Source organism: Balaenoptera acutorostrata, chromosome 18, assembly GCF_949987535.1.
Source record: "Balaenoptera acutorostrata chromosome 18, mBalAcu1.1, whole genome shotgun sequence".
Taxonomy (NCBI): domain Eukaryota; kingdom Metazoa; phylum Chordata; class Mammalia; order Artiodactyla; family Balaenopteridae; genus Balaenoptera; species Balaenoptera acutorostrata.
Window position 1 is genome coordinate 75,106,857 of NC_080081.1, and position 7,702 is coordinate 75,114,558.

At 42.3% G+C, this 7,702-nt stretch overlaps 1 pseudogene; it reads left to right on the forward strand.

Moving 5' to 3' along the window:
• The first annotated feature begins 6,471 nt into the window (after positions 1-6,471).
• Positions 6,472-6,772, forward strand: LOC114237894 (bolA-like protein 2; annotated as a pseudogene).
• Positions 6,773-7,702: the final 930 nt, after the last annotated feature.

Here is a 7,702-nt window from a genome sequence, read left to right on the forward strand (position 1 = left end):
TATCAAATATTTGTGTGGCATATATATATCATATATGCCACACAACATATATATATACACATAAATAAACAGAGAGAGAGATCCAAATAAAAAGGCTGCACCAATTTATACTCCTATCATGAATGTACAAGAAAAGCTATTTCACATTTCTTTTAATCTCCTTTAAAATGCTTGCAAATTTGATAAATATAAATAGTATCCAAGTTCTTTCCTTTTTCTTTATCATATTTTTAAATATAATATTGGAAAATACAGAAGAATATATGTGACATGTGCATATGTTACAGAACAAAATAACACAGGTGAGCCCATAACTCAGCCAATAACTTGCATCCATACTGAAGAACTCCTCTATCCTCTTGCCTCTTGCTCACTCCATCCCCAGGAGAACCTGTATCCTATATTTTATGCCCATTATTCTCTTATCTTTCTTTTAAAATGATTTTATCATATATGTATACATAACTGAATAATGTGTTAGTGAACTTGGTTTTTTAGCCTTATAAAACTGATACCATACCTAATGGGGTTCTGCAACTTGCTAGTTCACTCAACGTTATGTTTCTAAGATTCATCTATGTCATGGCACATAATTTAAGTTCATTTGTGTTTCACTGCTATATAATAGCCATCATTTTCCTGTTGGGTTGTTTTCAGTTTTTTTTAAAATTATAAATCCATATGAACATCTCATAAAAATCATCTTGTGTATCAAAAAGCATTCAGGATAGGGCTTCCCTGGTGGCGCAGTGGTTGAGAATCCGCCTGCCAGTGCAGGGGACACGGGTTCGAGCCCTGGTCTGGGAGGATCCCACATGCCGCGGAGCAATTAGGCCCGTGAGCCACAATTACTGAGCCTGCACGTCTGGAGCCTGTGCTCCGCAACAAGAGAGGCCACGATAGTGAGAGGCCCGCGCACCGCGATGAGGAGTGGCCCCCGCTCGCTGCAACTGGAGAGAGCCCTCGCACAGAAACGAAGACCCAACACAGCCATAAATAAATAAATAAATAAAATATTTAAAAAAAAAAAAAAGCATTCAGGATAATGCTAAATAGTTTTGCAATGTACCCATGGAAACATCAGCTGTACCAATGTACATTTCCACCAGCAATATATACCATTTGTCCTCATTCTCTCCAACACTTGACATGGCCAGACTTCTTCGCTGGTGGCAAGCAATTGTTGTGGCTATAAAATAACATCTTACTGTGGCCTGACTTGATCTTGCCCTGATTACTAATGAAACAGAACGTGTCTTCTCATGGTCACGTGCCATACGTATCTCCTCTTCCGTGAAACACCAGTCCACCTCTTCTGCACACTTTTTCCTTTCTATTTAGTGATTTATCTTATAGATTTATAGAAGTTCATAGCATATTCTGGATTCTAATTCTTTGTTGATTGTATACATTACAAATATGTTCTCCCAGTGAATGACTTAATTTACATTTACATTATGGTATTTTTTGAAGAAGTCTTAATTTTAAGATAGTCAAGGGACTTCCCTGGTGGCACAGGGCTACAAAGTTATAAGTCTTTTTTTTTTTAAACAGTAGCCTTGAAAATAGTCACAGCTCTGAGATGGCTTTTTTTTTTTTTTTTTTTTTGGCTATGTTGGGTCTTCGTTTCTGTGCGAGGGCTTTCTCTAGTTGCGGCAAGCGGGGGCCACTCTTCATCGCGGTGCGCGGGCCTCTCACTATCGCGGCCTCTCTTGTTGCGGAGCACAGGCTCCAGACGCGCAGGCTCAGTAGTTGCGGCTCACGGGCCTAGTTGCTCCGCGGCATGTGGGATCTTCCCAGACCAGGGCTCGAACCCGTGTCCCCTGCATTAGCAGGCAGATTCTCAACCACTGCACCACCAGGGAAGCCCAAGTTATAAGTCTTTATATCAGCTAGAGCAAGTTCATCTACCTTATGCTTCTTGACTCTTTAGAACGAACCTGTCAATTTTAATGAAGTTTCCATTCAGATTTTCTTTGGAATTTGGAGAGAATAAACAACTTCATGATGTTGAGTATTCCTTTCCAACAACATGAATATTATTCCATTTGCTTGGGTGTTCTTTAATGTCCTCCAATAAGACCTTATGATATTCTGCATATACATCTTGCACATCTTTTGTTAAAAGTATTCCTAGTGTAGCAGGTTGCCCATTGTCTCCAAAAATCCATCCCTCCCTTCCTGGGCACACAGCCACCCAAAGAGATTCTACTCACCCCAGGAGTGATGGTACAGCCTCCAGGTAGCGCCTACTGACAGAATCACTGCTTTCCCTGGACTCAGCTTTTCCTCACCTTCTGCTGACCACAGCACTGATGTGCAAGTGGCCCAGTTCTGATGATTCAGATGAGTACAGTACTCTCGGGAATGACCTAGCAGCAAAGTGAAAGGAACCTAGGTCTCTGGATGACCTGTTGAAGCAGAGCTGTCTGCCAGCCTAGACCAACCACGCTAGAAACTTCTCTTTTATTTAAGCCATGCTATTCAGGGGTATTCGTTAGGTTGTGCTATCTTTTTTACACACTGTTAGATTCTGTTTAGTAATGTTTTATCTGGAATTTTTATATCTATGCTTAACAGTGAGATTGAACTGCAGTTTTCCTTTATTCTTGTGTTCTTTCCTTGTTTTGATGCCCTAAAGTGCATTAAGAATATTTCCACTCTTTCAGTCCTCTGGAGGAATTTACATAAGATGAAATAATTTGTTTCTAGAAAATTTAGTTGAACTCATCCGTAAAACCATCTGGATTTCATGTAGTTCTTGTTGGGAAGAATTTTTACTGTGAGTGATTTCATTTTAACACTTTCTTTATAAATAAGTAATGAGTGCTACCTCAATGCAGTTTTAATTTCCGTTTTATATTACTAATAGAGTTGCTCATCTTTCCATATGTCTATTAACTGTGGGTTTCCTATTCTGTGGGTTGCCAGTTTATTTCTTTTTCCCATTGTGATCATTTAGATTAATTCAGCTTCCACTCCCAGTGTGGATGGAGTACCATTCTCCACCCCAATGATGTTGGGCTTGGCCATATGACTTGCTTTGGCCAATAGAACAATAGCAGACATGACACAAGCAAAAGGCTTTAATTATGCTTGCTCAGACTGGTGTATCTCTTGCACTAGTGCTGTCACCATGACAACCAGCCCTGGGTAATCACTGGCCTTAGACTGATGAGCACACTTGGAACAGACCTGTACCCAAACTGCATCCTGGAGCCAAGCCCAGCAAACTTGGAGCCTGAAGAAGCAGAGTCACCAGCTCAGTACAATCTAAGTCAGCCAAATAGCAGGCTTGTGTGAGAATAAATGCTGTTGTTAAAAGCCAGTGAGTTTTAAGGGGACTTGTTATTGCAGTAATATTGTAATAATAGCTGACTAACACATCTATTTATCTATCAGGGTGTTAGAGAATTTCTTATCATTTTTTGTAATTATTAGCTTATATAATTTTAATATATAACTTAAATTAATATTCACATAACTTATATAATTATTAGTTTATTGCTGTAACTATCCCCCCCACACTAGTTTGTCTTGTATTTTGATGGTGTTTCTTAATTTTACACATAGGGAAATTTTACTCATTTTTAGTTAAGTCTGTACATTTTTTTCCCCTGTTGCTCTTCTACTCCTTTTGAACCTAAACAGTCTTTCCCAATTCTGAGATTTAATAAATAATCAATTCCATTTTCTGTTTTACAAAACTTTAAAAGTGTGTAATTCTCTAATCTATCTGGAATAAGAGAGGTGTATTAATCATTCCTAGATCCTTTTATTTTTTTTCCTGCGTTCAGTGTGATATATCTGGGACCCCTAAAAATTAATCCCAATTCTAATTGGAAAAATGTTTAAATTGAAAACTCATTAAGATTATATAATAGTCACCCTTTTAGCTAACAGCTTTGTTTTTGCTTTAAATTTTTAATTAAATTGGCATACCAATTTAACTATCCCAATTACTTTGTGTTTAACCAAGCTGAAATTACACTTTCATTTGCTGTCCAATTCCTCTGGAGGATTCAAATTCACCACAATCTTCTAGTAACCCACAGCTTGCACCTTATTAACCAAAATAATTCAATTGCTCCCAAAATTTTTTACTATTCCTAGATTATCTTACAATCCTCTTATCTATACAAGTTGAAATTGAAGGAGGCATATTGCACTGTTAGAAGGACTAGAAAAACGCTGTGTGAATAGCATCACTGTATTGAAGGTATCCTGCTGTGAGTGAAGGTGTATCCCTCGGTGGAGCCTTCCCGGATTCTCTAAGGGGAATTTGCTGCTGTTCTCCCTGTGGTCCCGTAGCACAGTGTGTATGGGACTTGCATTGCAACGTACTTTTGTTTACATGTTTGTTCACCCCATTTGACCGTGAGTCCCCCATTGGCAGTTACTCATTTCTAGTTGTCTAGCACCCATCTTGGTACTTGGCTCATAGAAGATGCTCAGTACCTACTGGTTGATTGATCAACTGATTGGAAGGTTGCACTGGGTGATAGTAAAGTGATGGTGGGCAGCCTATTTGGGTAGCTTCCTTTCTCTTTCGTTTCTGTGAGACCACGACCAATACATAATTCATTTAAACTCTTATACCAGGTCATTCTTTTATATCTCCCACTCTAGGTAGTTATTGGAGTGCCCAAACACCACACAGGAGATAGGAAAGTGGGGATTAAAAAATTCTCCCCAGTTTCTATAACTAAGTTATTCTAGCACCATGATATACTGGAAGGAGCACTGAACTAGGGGTGGGGAGACTTAGGGTCCAAGTCCAGTTCTTCCCCTTAATACCCAGCTTAGAACAGGTCACTTCATTCCCCGGGGCTGCAATTTTGCCATCTGCAAATTGAAATGTGCCGCTGCATTGCACAATCTGTTAGGTCCTTAGGACTTCAGTTCTGTACAGAACTACTCAGGATGAGAGTCATTCATCAGACAGCCACACTGCATAGTGGAAGGACATGGGGCTTTGGAGTCAGGTGGTTGGGGCATTGTATCCAAACTGTCAGTTACTAGATTAACAACCTTGGGCAAGTTATTTAGCTTCACTGATGCTCAGTTTCCTGTGGGACGTATAATACCTCTCTTGCAAAGCTGCTGTGAAATTTAAATGAGATAAGGCAGATGAAGCCTGTGGTACCGCGCTTAGACTGCAGTAGAGTCCAGACAGGAACCTTAGTTGTGTTCATCACACCCCTGTCCTTGCACACAGAGGAGGCTCATCTTTCACCTTTCACTGATGCTCACATACACTGCACACACACGCACACACACACACACACGGTGGAATAGTTAAAGACAGCAGAAGTCCAATTTTAATGACTTTTTTCCCATGGTTCTGGTACCATCATTGCCAGAAAGAGAGGCTATCTTACAGGCAGTGATTTAATGGTTAAATGTTAAATTCTTGATGTCTTACAATCATTAAATAAATATTCCCTAGGTAATTCCCCCTACGTCCAATAAAATGAAAAATCACCAGATATATGGAACTTGGAAACTAGAGTTATTAGGTTCTTTAAATCCTGGACAAAGATACCATTAAAGTGTGGGTCCCTTCCAATAACTTTTTAATTATAAAGAATATTTCATACACAGTAAGCAGTATTACAAGATGGCACAATAAAACAGTATTACCAACAGTTCCAAATGTTATGTTTCTGCTGTACTTTACATCTTAGGTCTGGATACTAAGGTTTGTGATTGCTTGTTTTGAAACAAAACTCATCTACCTACAAGGCAATTCACTTTGGAATCGGTTACTCAAAGTTGCAGCAGGCTTCAAAGCCCAGAGGGAGAACACTGATGATTCAACTATCCCCTCAAATTGGGTTTTGAAATTCGTGATTTGGGAGCGCTCTCTTCACTGACTTTGAGGGAGCGCTAACACCTGGTCTGCCCAGCAGAGGGCAACAGGACCCGAGGAAAAGCAGCAAGAGTATCAGCCGGGCTTTAAACTCAGGCTCCCCAGGAGGGGCCACCCAAGGCCAGGGCCAAGGAGGATGACACTCTTCCCGGCCACGAGGAGCACCAGGGCCAGTGCAGAATGGAAAGATGGGTGCCTTGTCCAAAAGCACCTCAAGTCCGCTCCCCTGGACTGCTCTTGCCCAGAGACTGTGGGGACGCCCCCCTCCATTCACGCACAGCTCTTTGGATGTCACCTTCTCAAGGAGGCCCTCCCCAGCTAAAACAGCATCCCGTTCCCCCTCTAAGTGGGACCTGACCCTGGAACCAGCTTTATTTTTCCTCCGAGCACTTACCACCAACACCTGATGTATTATATTAGTCTGCACTTACTAGAATGTCCATGGGAGCAGGAATTTTCTGGAGTTTTCGGTCCATGACTGTATCCCCAGCTTCTGGAACGGTGCCCAGAATGTGTAAACACTGGACTGTTGAAATGAGGATATGTCTTGACAACCACTGATGAGACAAAAGTAAAAACCAAAGAATATCAGTGCGGCAGGGGTCCGAGTTGCAGTTCGTCCCTGCTTGGGGGCCACAGTGGAACTCAGCGCCCAGTACCTCCAAGGAGAAGCTGCAGGGGGACCTGGAGATGGAGCACGTGGAAGTGGGGGACACGACTCCCAGCTGTTGCGCGTCCAGCCTCCACGTCCTCGTGGTGTCGGCCAAGTTCAAGGGGAAGCCGCTGCTTCAGAGACACCAGCTTGTGAACACTTGCCCAGCAGAAGAGCTCCTGCACGTCCATGCCTTTGAGCAGAAAACCCTGACCCCAGGGCAGTGGGCCCGTGAGCAGCAGAAATAAGGGACCCAGACCTGCACACCTATTAAATTATGGATCAGGGCCAAAAAAAAAAAGAGCAAAATAAAACAAAACAAAACCAAAGAATAACCAGGGCAAGGCCTGCAAGGCATACCTGTCAGATCAGCAGATGGGATGGGAAAGACTATTCCTTTACCTGTATGCAGATTTGCTCTGAAAGCAGAGCGCCGACTGTGCATAGAACCATCGTATTTTCCCATCACCCAATCTGTGATACTTTTACAACATCCTTGGAGAGTGACTGCTTCACTCCTTTTACAGGTGAAATAAATAAAGCCCAGAGAAGTACAGAATCTTACACAAGATTCCAAAGTCACACAACTCCCGTGGCAGAGCCAAATCAAGAAGACCACAACTCAAGCAAGACTGACGTTTATCCTCCTGCTCTTTCCGAGATCACGCTGTTCCAAACATGGGGTCTGCAGTCTGACCTTTTCATTCTATCCCAGGGTCAGGAAGATAAACTTAGTGGCCCAGCGCCTTGGGAATTGATTCAGCTTGTTTGCAGAGACCAGTCAGCTTTGCCTTGGATTCTGTTCATGGTCAACGTATCAATAATTCTTTTTTTAAAAATAAATTTATTTATTTTTATTTATTTATTATTTTTGGCTGCGTTGGGTCTTCGTTGCTGTGCGCGGGCTTCCTCTAGTTGCGGCGAGCGGGGTCGACTCTTCGTTGCGGTGCGCGGGCTTCTCATTGCGGTGGCTTCTCTTGTTGTGGAGCACGGGCTCCAGAGAGCGTGGGCTTCAGTAGATGCAGCGGGTGGGCTCAGTAGTTGTGGCCCGTGGGCTCTTGAGCGCAGGCTCAGTAGTTGTGGCTCATGGGCTTAGTTGCTCTGTGGCATGTGGTATCTTCCCAGACCAGGGCTCCAACCTGTGTCCCCTGCATTGGCAGGTGGATTCTTAACCACTG